Genomic DNA, 12,566 nt, shown 5'->3' on the forward strand with positions numbered 1-12,566 from the left:
GCTTTTTATTTCTCTTTGTTGTCTGATTGCTGAGGCTAGGACTTCCAGTACTATGTTCAACAACAGTGGTGATAGTGGACATCCCTGCCATGTTCCTGGCCTTAGGGGAAAAACTCTCAATTTTTCCCCATAGAGAATGATATTTGCCATGGGCTTTTGGTATATGGTTTTTATGATATTGAGGTTTGTTCCCTCTGTCCCTACACTGTGAAGAGTTTTAACCAAGAAAGGATGCTGTACTTCATCAAATGCTTTATCTTAAGCTATTGAGAAGATCATATGGTTCTTGTCCTCTCTTTTATTAATGAAGTTGAACCACCCTTGCAGCCCACGAATAAATCCCACTTGGTCATGGTGAATTATCCTTTTAATGCCCTGTCGGATCCAACTGGGTAGTATCTTGGTAAGAATTTTTGCATCCATGTTCATCAGGGGTATTGGTTTATAATTCTCCTTTTTGGTGGGGTCTTTCTCTGGTTTTGGGATCAAGGTAATGCTTGCCTCACAGAAAGAGTTTGGAAGTTTTCCTTCCATTTCTATTTTTTGAAACAGCTTCAGAAGAATAGGTACTAATTCTTTTTTAAATGGTTGGTAGAATTCCCCTGGGAAGACATCAAGCCCTGGGCTCTTATTTGTTGGGAGACTTTTGAATACTGCTTCAATTTCTTTGCTGGTTATGGGGGTGATCAGGTTTTCTATTTCTTTCTGTTTCAGTTTTGGTAGTTTGTATGGCTCTAGGAATGCATCCATTTCTTCCAGATTGCCTAATTTGTTGGCATATAGTTGCTCATAATATGTTCTTATAATTGTTTGTATTTCTTTGGTGTTGGTTGTGACCTCTCCTCTTTCATTCATGATTTTATTTATTTGGGTCCTTTCTCTTTTCTTTTTAATAAGTCTGGCCAGGGGTTTATCAATCTTATTAATTCTTTCAAAGAACAAGCTCCTAGTGTTGTTGATCTATTATACTGTTCTTTTGGTTTCTATTTCACTGATTTCTGCTCTAATCTTTATTAATTCTCTTCTCCTGCTGGGTGTAGGCTTTACTGGCTGTTCTTTCTCCAGTTCCCTCAGGTGTAAGGTTAGGTTGTGTATTTGAGATCTTTCTTGTTTCTTGAGAAAGTATTGCTATATACTTCCCTCTTAGGACTGCCTTTGCTCTATCCCAAAGGTTTTGAACACTTGTTCTTTGAACTTGTTGATCTTCTGCTTAGTTGATCTGTCCATTGCAGTGAGTGGCCTGTTAAAGTTCCCTACTATTATTGTATTATTATTAATGTGTTTCTTTAATTTTGTTAATAATTGATTTATATAATTGGCTGCTCCCATGTTAGGGGCATAAATATTTACAATTGTTAGATCTTGTTGTTGGATAGACCCTTTAATTATGATATAGTGTCCTTCCTCATCTCTTATTACAGTCTTTGGTTTAAAATCTAATTTGTCTGATATAAGGATTCCTAACCCAGCTTTCTTTTGATGCCCATTAGCAGGATAAATGGTTTTCCATCCCCTCACTTTCATTATGGAGGTGTCTTTGGGTCTAAAATGAGTCTCTTGCAGACAGCATATTGATGGATCTTGCTTTTTTATCTAATCTGACACCCTATGTCTTTTGATTGGGCCATTTAGCCCATTTACTTTCAGAGTAACTATTGAAAGATATGAATTTAGTGTCATTGTATTATCTTTAAAGTCACTGTTTCTGTATATTGTCCCTGTTCCTTTCTGGTCTATGTTACTTTTGGGCTCTCTCTTCACTTAAAGGATCCCCTTTAATATTTTTTGCAGGGATGGTCTAGTGATTGCAAATTCTTTTAGTTTATGTTTGTCTTGGAAGTTTTTTTTTTTTTTTTTTTATCTCTCCTTCTATTTTGAATGACATCTTTGCTGTTTGGCTGAATATTTTTCTCATTTAGCACCCTGAATGTATCATGCCAGTGCTTTTTGGCCTACCAGGTCTCTGTGGGGAGGTCTGCTGCCAGTCTAATGTTTCTAGCCTTAGGTTATGGACCTCTTGTCCTGAGCTGCTTTTGGGATTTTCTCTTTGTCTCAGATTTGCAAGTTTCACTATTATAGGTCAAGGTGTTGACCTATTTTTATTAATTTTGAAGGGGGTTCTCTGTGCCTCCTGGACTTGAATGCCTGTTTCCGTCCCCAGATTAGGGAAATTCTCCACTATAATTTGCTCCAATATACCTTCTGCCCTCCTCTTTTCCTCTTCTTCTGGGATCCCAATTATTCTAATATTGTTTCACTTTAGGATATCACTTATCTCCCAAATTCTCCCCTCGTGATCCAGTAGTTGTTTATCTCTCTTTTTCTCAGCTTCTTTACTCTCCATCATTTTGTCTTCTATATCATTAATTTTCTCTCCTGCCTCATTTATCCTAGCAGTTAGAGCTTCCACTTTTGATTGCATCTCATTAATAGCCTTTTTTTATTTTGACTTGATTAGATTTTGTTCTTTTATTTCTCCAGAAAGGGATTCTTTAGTGACTTCTATGCTATTTTGAAGCCCAGCTAATATCTTTATAATCCTTTTTCTGAACTGTAGTTGTGACATCTTACTTATATCCATACTGATTAGGTCCCTGGCAGTCAGTACTGCCTCTTGTTCTCTTTTTTGATGTGAGTTTTTCTAACCTGTTGTTCTGTCCAGAGAAGAATAGATGAACAAGAGAACAAAATACTAAAATGGCAACAATGACCCCAGAGACATATAACACTAAACAAAATGGAAAAGACCCAAAATCGAAAAAAAAAAAAATTAAATTTAAAAAAGAGAGAATATAATCAGACAGGTGAACAGAACAGAGCAATACACTAGATTCTGGGTGTACATTGGTCTGTTTGTTAGAAGAAACTGCATCCCAAAATGTAAATAAAGACTTATATATATACAAAAATAAAATTAAATACAATGAAAGGATAGAATGTAAGTGTAAAAAAGAAAATTTTTAAAAATTTTAAAAAAGAGTTGATAAAATAAGAAATTGGTTGAAAAAGAATGAGAAAAAAATTAAAATTGAAAGACTAAACTATTGTGGGAAAAAAAAAAACCCATAAATTCTATATGTTATTTTTCCTTAGTGCTGGAGTTTTATAGTTCTGTGTGATCGGTAAACTTGGTCTTGGTCAGATATTCTTGCTGATCTTCAGGAAGAGGGGCCTGTTGCGCTGATTCTCAGGTGTCTTTGCTTGGGCAGAATTGCACTGCCCTTGTCAGGGGGCCAGGCTAAGTAATCTGCTCCAGTTTGCTCTATGTGACTTTTCTCTGAAGGCTTTCTGCACCACTTTAGAGGATGAGAATGAAAATGGTGACCTCCCAATCTCTAGCCCTGGAGCCAAAAGCTTGGGGCCCCACTCCTCAGTGCACCCTCAGGGAAAGGCAGTCAATCACTCCTGTCTCCCTGGTCTCTGTCCACACTCCATGCTCACCCAGCCTGTGACTGAGCATTTCTATCTCAGGTATGCAACACTGTTTCAAGTCTCCAAACCCTGAAAACTCCTGTGGCGGGCACCCACACTGCTCCTTCCAAGGGAGGGCAGGGGGTGTCTCCTGGCTGTTCTGGCACTTGCTGGGCCCCTGCTCAGAGAGAGGTCTCCTAACCACGCTGGGGTTTGTAGTTTATGGCAACACTGAGATAAGAACCCCCTCCTAGGCTTGCTAATTGCAGCCAGCTTCCCTACTCAGATGCCTGGGAACTCTCCTGCACCCAGGCACCCCTGGTCTTAATGTGACCTCAGGGATCCTGAAACCACATTGTCCCACCTAGGATCTGCCCTGCTTCACCACCTGAGCATCTTTCAGGCAGGGACTTCCCACCCTGGAGCAGACTTTTAAAGTTCTGATTTGGTGCTCCACTGCTATATCACTATCCAGTGCTGGCCGATGGAAGCCCCCTCCCCCAGAGGTCTATCTTCCCATATATTGCCTCCTACTTTGCAGAAAGTGGTCACTTTTCTATTTGTAGAGTTGCAGCTATTCTCTTCTTAGAGCTCTGGTTAAGTTCACAGGTGTTCAGAATGATTTGATAGCTATCTAGCTGAATTCCTGGGACCAGAAGAAACTAAGGTCTCCTACTCCTCCACCATATTGGACTCTCTTCTATGACTGGGTAATTCTTTTATGTAGACCTCCTCCACTGAAGAATAGGCTGCTGTATTAGTTTTTTTATTGTTGCTATAACAAATTATCACAAATATAGTGGCTTAAAGTAATGTAAACTTATTATCATATAGTTCGATAGGTCAGAAGTCCAACAGGAATTTCACTGGGCTGAAATGTTGGCAGGGCTGCATTCCTTTTTGGGAGCTCTAGGGGAGAATCTATTTGTTTCTTTGACTTTTCCAGCTTCTAGAGGCTGCCTGCATTCCTTGGCTCATGGACCCTTCTCTTCATCTTCAAAGCCAGCAACATAGCATCTCTCTAACCTCGCTTCTGTCATCACATCTCTTTCTATCACCACAGTCAAAATAATTCTCCAGTTTTAAGGACTCATGTGATTAGATTGAATTTACCCAGATAATCCAGAATAATCTTTCCATCTGAAGGTCCTTAATTTAATCACATCTGGAAAGTCACTTTTGCCATGTAAAATAACATATTTATCCATTCTTGCAATTATGTTGCAGACATATTTGGGGAGTTTTTATTTTGCCTACTACAACTGCATTGCCAAATACACTGACTTACATTTACTAAGTGTACAATAATAGTTATTAAAGAAGTAAATTTTGATATAATTAATATGTTGCTAGGGACTTGTTAAGAAATATATTTTCTTTAGAGTAAGCAAATAATTACAGATGATTTCTTCTGGGTTCACTCTACTAACTGTCTTATTAAGAGCTCCCTAAATGGAACACACTATTCCAGGCATATGCAGTGACATGAATTCAGTGAGTAAGATTATCTCCTCTCTCGTCACAGTTACATTTCTATGAATGTAGTCCTTAAAGATATTAGTGTTTTGTAAGATACTTTATAATGTTCACCCAATTTGGGTGTAATATTAACTATAATATCTAGGCTTTAAAAAGTTAGGTGGTACTTTAAATGTTGAGTAATATTTTCTGCATTAAATTTTAGCCCTCTATTCAGGACCTTATATATCCATTTTAGCTTAGTTTTTTTGATTTGGCTATTTTGTTTGCTAAATTGTCACTTATAATATCCAAAATTGAAAGGCACTTTCATTGCCTTGAGAATAGATAGCTGATTACCTATATTCACTTTAAATCCTTCACAGCTTTGGGAAAGCAGTCTCTAATTTCTTATAAAGAATACCCAGATCTTTATGCAAGTAATGGGTAAAAAATATTAAACTGCATGAAACCAGGATAGGTTCCTGTGCTACAACCCAGGCAAACTTCATAAGGGTATCATCTTTTGAGTATGATCTTTAGGTACTTAAGCCACTGTGTAAGATGTATAACATGTAGCATTTCCCATTTTAAGGAATATATAATGTTTCAGAGCCAGGTCTATGGTGGGTAATGGGGGGGGGAGTAAAATATAACAGATAATGTGAGTTTTCAAGGATTTTATCCCTTCCTAAAGAGCAGCCTTAACCATCCTAACATATGGATAAAGTTACATTCAATGTTTAATTTTAAACTGGTAATAGTGGTTCTTTGACTAATCCCAAGCTATGAGAGTGCCATCCCTGTTTTAATTGAGTGTGGGAGCATTTTACTCCGTGGTTGATAAGAGATCACTCACTGGGCAGTTCTTACAAAAAATAAGATTGCATTTCAATACTAAGCAGCATACAAGATGCATACTTTTCTTTCTATATTATAGTCACTGAAAATTACCAATTCAATTAAAATTTTTTATCCTTAACTTCACACAGAGCCCTGTTCGTTCTAATACTGGGAAGGCTGTGATCAATAAAATTCAGTCCCTCTACTTAAGAATCTTACATTCTAATGAAGGGCGTAAGACAATTAATAAATACATATTTTAGGGCAGTGAAACTATGCTGTATGATACTATAATGGTGACTACATATCATTATATATTTGTTAAAATCATTAGCACATACCACACCAAGAGTAAACCCTAATGTAAACTAAGGGCTTTGGATGATAAGGTGTCAATGAAGGTTATTGATTGTAACAAATGTATAACTCTGGTGTGGGATGTTGATAGAAGAGGTTATGCATGTATAAGGGCAGGGGTTATATGAGAATTCTCTGTCCTTTCTGCTCATTTTTTTTTCTGTGAACCTGAAACTGCTCTGAAAAGTCTATTAAAAAATACATGTAATAAAATGTTATATAAATGCCACCAGCAAAATTCTGTGAGCGTTGAGTTACTTTATGGGAGGACGAGTTGAGAAGAGTTCATGATGGATGGATAGGACTCACAGGTATTCCAGTTAGCAGAAACAGGATGAGCAAAATCTTGGCAGAGAGAAATTTAAAGGACATTTGGGTAGGAACAAGGGTTCTTGATGCCTCTTACCCGCACTCCTTCTGAGTTAATGGCCTGTGGAATATACAGACAAGGATTTATAGCCAAATGAGAAATAAAGCACTCATCCTAACAACCCAGAAAATGTAGGCCTCCAGTAAACTGTATTGAAAAAAATGAGTGGGTCTTGTTATTCCTCCCACTCTGCCCCCCGTGGAATTATCAACCTTTTTGGAGGTAGAAAATATGAAACAAGGGGCTAGTGCAAATAACTTTTTTTCTTCAATTAGGTGATCCTGCCCTCCAGTGGCAGGTAACCCACTGAGTGCTAGGCTCTCTCCGCTGTGCACTCAACACTATCAGGTGATGGAAGGGACTTATGCTAAACCTCTGTTCTCCCCATGGATTCAGGCAGAAGCATGAAGTCAAATGAAGACTAGATCTTATCCAGATCATATTCCCTTCCACCCTGCCTCCAATAATTCAATATTTGATTTGATGGTAATCTTGCAGAAAAAAATAATAATTTGCTTTTTGTACTTACTAATCTATTTCCAATATTGATACATACTTGCTTAAACTGACTTATGTTCATTTTAGACTTCATCTTAAAGAAATTTCCATTTATACACTAAGATAAACATCCAATTTATCCTTTTGTTTTATAATCACCGCAGCAACTGAATTACTATCTTTTCTTAAGATGGCAAAACAAAGGAGTGCCTGGATGGCTCAGTCAGTTAAGAATCTGACTCTGGATTTCAGCTCAGGTCTTGACCTCAGGAATGTGGGATCAAGCCTGGTATTGGCTCCATGCTGGGCCTGGAGACTGCTTAAGATTCTCTCTCTTTCTCTCCCTGTGCCCCTCCCCACTGTGCTCTCTCTCTCTCTCAAAAAAAAAAAAAGATGGAAAAACAATAACAAAAACAAAAATGACTTTTTTTTAATCTGGTTATTCTAGATTCTAGACATAAAAGAATCTTACAAAAATAATGGGCTTTGATAAAGGTACTTTTTTTTTTTTTTTTAGGATTAGAGTGAAATGAAAATAATTGTAAGGGTGAAATTTATGGCATTGAAAAGAAACCAGTTGGGGGGCGCCTGGGTGGCTCAGTCGTTAAGCGTCTGCCTTCGGCTCAGGTCATGATCCCAGGGTCCTGGGATCGAGCCCCGCATCGGGGTCCTCGCTCCGCGGGAAGCCTGCTTCTCCCTCTCACGCTCCCCTTGTTTGTGTTCCCTCTCTCACTGTCTCTCTCTCTCTGTCAAATAAATAAATAAAAATCTTTAAAAAAAAAAAAAAAAGAAAAGAAACCAGTTGGGACAGAGAAACAGAGACTAGCATAGTTTTTTGTTTCAAAGAAAAAGTCTGTAAGATGGCACAGAGAATTGAATTAGGACGACAGCTCTGAAATGAGGTTTTAATGTGGAAGAAATGTTATTGCCTGGCTTTGGAAGAGCTGAATAGATCTGGGTAACTGAGAATATTCAAGAGCTATTTTAATAAGTTATCACCCACATGCACACTAATAAAAATGCCATTGAGAATTTGTTTTACTATATGGATTTGTAAGCCAAAAATTAGGACATAAGTTTCATCATACCCCAAGCTCCTTTGCCCTATTCCCCCAAATTTGTCCAATCAAGTACCCAGGCTCCTAAGCAGCCTGCAAAAAAATTAGGATAATCATCCTTCATTTTTCTCTACAGATATTATGAATATTCTAAACAGATAAATTCAATTGTTAAGCAGGTAGATGTGTTCATTTAAAAATGATAAGCATTGTTAATACATACAGATGAACAATTTATCATGTAAAATATTAGAGCAAAAGACTGTTTAAAAACTTACAAGCACATACAGATCAAACAAGCTGGCACTAATTCAAGCCTTTACCAAAACATAATGCAGATATAGAGATCACTGAAGGCCCATTAACTAAATCCTGTAAAACTACAATTCTTTGGTCAAGTAGTCTGGCTAGACCCACGCGTCCTTTGGAGCTAGGGTGTATGGAATGTAAGAATGGTACAGAAGACATACAGAGAGAGGGTGGGTGCCCAGTGTGTGAAGTCAGGAAAAAGTCAATACCAAGTAAAGATTCTCGGGGGACATCCTAAGGAGAGAATGCCTCCTTTTTAATACTCATCTCCATTATCTTACAAAGATCAATTAAAGTACACACCTGATTGGTGAGACAGACAAACATCACCCAGAAGCATCTGGCTTGCTGCAATTTCTATAACTGAGGTACATTGACGAGTATTTTCAAATACACACACACACACACATACAAACACTACCTTTATGCCTCTTATCCTTTCTCACACCCACATACAATATATCTTCCCTTTTACACAAGGAATTGAAAACAGGGGAGGCAAGAAAACAAATGAAGGATTGTGTAACACTAAAACTAAGACCAGGTAGAATGGTTCATTCAGAGCGGGTATGGAAAAGAAAGGTGAGTTTTGCAAAGTATTTTACAATAATTGAGCTGGATGTGAAATTTAGTACGGTGCAGAAACAGTTTTGATGGAGTAAAACACTATACCCACGAATGTTACCTTCAGGAGGTATTGCCTTACCTTTGCCTCATCTGAAAACTACTGAGGGCCTGGCACACCTTCACTCCTCAGAATCTTCCATCTGGGATCCCCTTTTCTTCCTATCCATCCTTCTTCATCCTCCTTCTATTTACTTTCTTCTAATCTGGAAAGGTATTTCCGTTTCCTTTGCATCGCTCTGTGTATTTAACTGTCTCCAATTTGATGACATTGAATTTGAATTAATATAGGAGTCAGCAAGTTCAGCAACTCATTCTATTCTTCACCAATATTAATGGTGTCTTTGTTTTCTTCCCAAATTGTTCCCCTTAGTGTAAAAGTAACATGTTTATGGATTAAAAAATACTATGCATAAACATAATGTTTTATATCCTGCAATTTTTTTCAATAATTTTTAATGGCTTTTTACCATTATATGCATGTATTATAACTCAGATCGCAATGATTTAAAATCTTACAGTTGTAATATTATAAGAACATCTCCAAGTTTGGAGTGTCATATTTATTGATTTATATCTCTCACACTAGAAAATAATCATAAACTATTAGCCTATTTTTTCCCATCCAGGAGCTTTCCCATCCAGGGATAGCCATAATATTACTGGGGATTGCACAATGTTAGAAGGCATTTTGGGGAGTCAGGGTGAGATCATGAGGTACACCAACAGGGCCTTTAAGCCAACGATTTCCAAATGTCTCTCCAAGTCTCCCCAAGTGTTAAAAGAACATAGCAGTGGGATGGCTAGAAAATATTTTTAATACTTCCAAAAGTTTAAGTAGATATACATTTGCCTACATAAATGCAACATGAGCTAAGGAAAGTATTAATTTTTTGGCTTTGCTAATGCTACTTAAGTCATGCTGTTTAGAATTTCTTATTGGCATTTTTATATGAGTAATAAAATATTTGTACAAGAATTGCTTAATTAGTTTGATGTAGACAAAAATCTTTCAAGAATCATAAAGTCTACCCTGATAAAGTAGCAAAAAGTTTCTTGATAATGAAAAGAAATGATTAGGAGTTATTAATTTAGGAAGATTTCTAAAACAAATACTCAGCCTTTAAATATGTTCCTTTGTGAAAAACCTAGTTTAGACATTCTCCTGGGCCTCTTGCAACAAAAGTGAGAATACATTTAGCCACCTGGTATAGGAGAGATACCATAAAGAATGGTACTCAAGAAAATGGATATGCAAAAGAAAAGCACAAAAAGTTAGCTTGGAATAAAAACAAAATATTAGTCAAGTCCTGGTGGACATGTTTATATTGTGATTGAAATTCAAATAATTTCAGGGGAGAGAATGTTATACTCTTGAAAGAGAAGTAATCAACAAAATAAAAATAATAAAGTGTAAATGCTATCGTGGAAAGAGCATTTGGTTGGGTTATAGTCTAGGCTCTGAAGTTAGGGTAACTGGGATTTTAATTCCAGATCCATTGCTTACCAGTAATATGTTTTGGAGAAATTTACTGAGGCATTTTGTTCTAAATTATAAAATGTACATATTAATATCTAATTTACAATGTTCTGCTGGATTTTAAGTGTGTGCTTGCATACGTTAACTACTTCAAGAAAAGTTATTATTATTTTTTGGATGACCTTGGGCAAGTCACTTAATGTCACTTAATGTTCCTCATTTTCTAAATGTAAAACCAGGGGCTTTGTCTAGATGATCTATCTGTAACTCCTGAGACACAATTACAATTACTGCAATATTTTTGGAGTGCTCATGGTTTAAAAATATGTAATAAATGAGAACATACTAAAATTTAAGTCCAACATGGACTGAGTTTACAGGACTGAGAACTCTCATATCTAAGTGCCCTCAGATTTATTTCCTCTTTCCTCAACAGTGTTGTGATTTGTGCTTTGAATCTCGTGATTACCAAGTTTTTTAATAGATGAGTCATTTGTATCATTTTTCTAATTTCCAAATGTCCATCTTCCCCCCTCACTGCCCATCCAAAGTGGCTACATGTTTGTGTATATAAGTATATAAAAGGGTACCTTTTTTTAAATTGAAACTTTGAAACCCTGGATACAAGAGTTGTCAAACAGAGGTTGGTAGTTGCTAGGTCAAACTCATCTAGTTCCTAAAGACTGATAAATAACTCAGTTGGTTAATGTTAGCCCAGTCAGAAAGGGGACGGATCCCTCTCCTTTAGATGACATAAAAAACAAGTCAATAGTGAGTCAGTGGTGTTATCTCTCTTTAAAACGACCAGCATATATTTTCTTGTTTAGTTCTATGACCTAAAAATGTTTTTATGGCATTCAGCCAGGAAAGAATCTAACAAGCCATGGACCATACACAGGGTAGTCATCAATCCTTCTTTTGCTGTCTTAATGTTAGATTCCCAAACCTCTCCAGCAGAATAAAAGGTGAAATAAATTGCCAGGTTTAAATTTAATACCTAGCTCCCATGCTGAATAATTATGGCTGTGCTGGAAACCTTGATAGAGTAATAATGAGTGGCCCAATCTATAATGTGTAATGTATCAACTAAAATTTTATATTGGATTCTTCTAGCACACTTGGTTCCTATATGGCTGTGAAAGATGAAAGGCATTAGCACCAAAACCTGAATACTAAAGTCTCTGAGGACTTCTTCCCCAAACACACACACACACACACACACACACACACACCCTTAAAAAAGAATAACAAGGGACACCTGGGTGGCTCAGTCGTTAGGCATCTGCCTTCAGCTCAGGTCATGATCTCAGGGTCCTGGGATCGAGTCCCACATCGGGCTCCCTGCTCAGCGGGAAGCCTGCTTCTCCCTCTCCCACTCCCCCTGCTTGTGTTCCTGCTCTCACTATCTCTCTCTCTGTCAAATAAATAAATAAAATCTTAAAAAAAAAAGAATAACAGAATGACATGATTTTATCGACAAAACATGAGCAAGCCTAACTATATAAAATAATCGACAGAAATGTAGACAAGGAGAGCTTGTACACAGGCTTTCAATATAAAGGAGAAAAGCAATGCAACATGCCTGAAAGAAAGAAAAAGGTTGTTTTCAGAAAAGTCTAGGGAAAAGAAAGTTTTAAGAAAGGCAGAATGGTCAACAGCAGATGAGAACTGACCAAACAGTGCCTTGGATATATGACAATAGAAATAACTGGTGGCCTAAGAGGCACCTGCTAAATGCAGTGACAGAGGCTGAAGCCCGACTTACGTAAGATCAAAAGTAGGAAATTGAAAATATGCAGGCAAGATATATAGGCAGTTTTTTGAAACAGTTTGTAAAGAGGGAAAGACATTACTTGATTCATCCACCAAGGCTAACTGGTAAGATTAGACATCCCTTCTGCAAAGATTTCTCTGACACTCCACCTTCATCCTCAAGACTGTTTTAAAGGCTTCTTACATAAGTTCCCACAGTATTAACTCTTACTGTAGCACATATTATACTCTTTTGCCACTGGCAGTCTCTTCTTATTAAATTGTAATCCATTTGAATGGCAGAAGTTGAGTCTTTTTTGCAATTGTACCCTCAGCACTTGGCTCTCAGTAAGTATCTTTTGCTTTTAAAAGCAAGAATAAGAAATAATATAACAGACTTCCAAGA

The sequence above is a fragment of the Phoca vitulina genome, unplaced genomic scaffold (assembly GCF_004348235.1).
Source record: "Phoca vitulina isolate PV1807 unplaced genomic scaffold, GSC_HSeal_1.0 scaffold4, whole genome shotgun sequence".
In the NCBI taxonomy this organism is placed as follows: domain Eukaryota; kingdom Metazoa; phylum Chordata; class Mammalia; order Carnivora; family Phocidae; genus Phoca; species Phoca vitulina.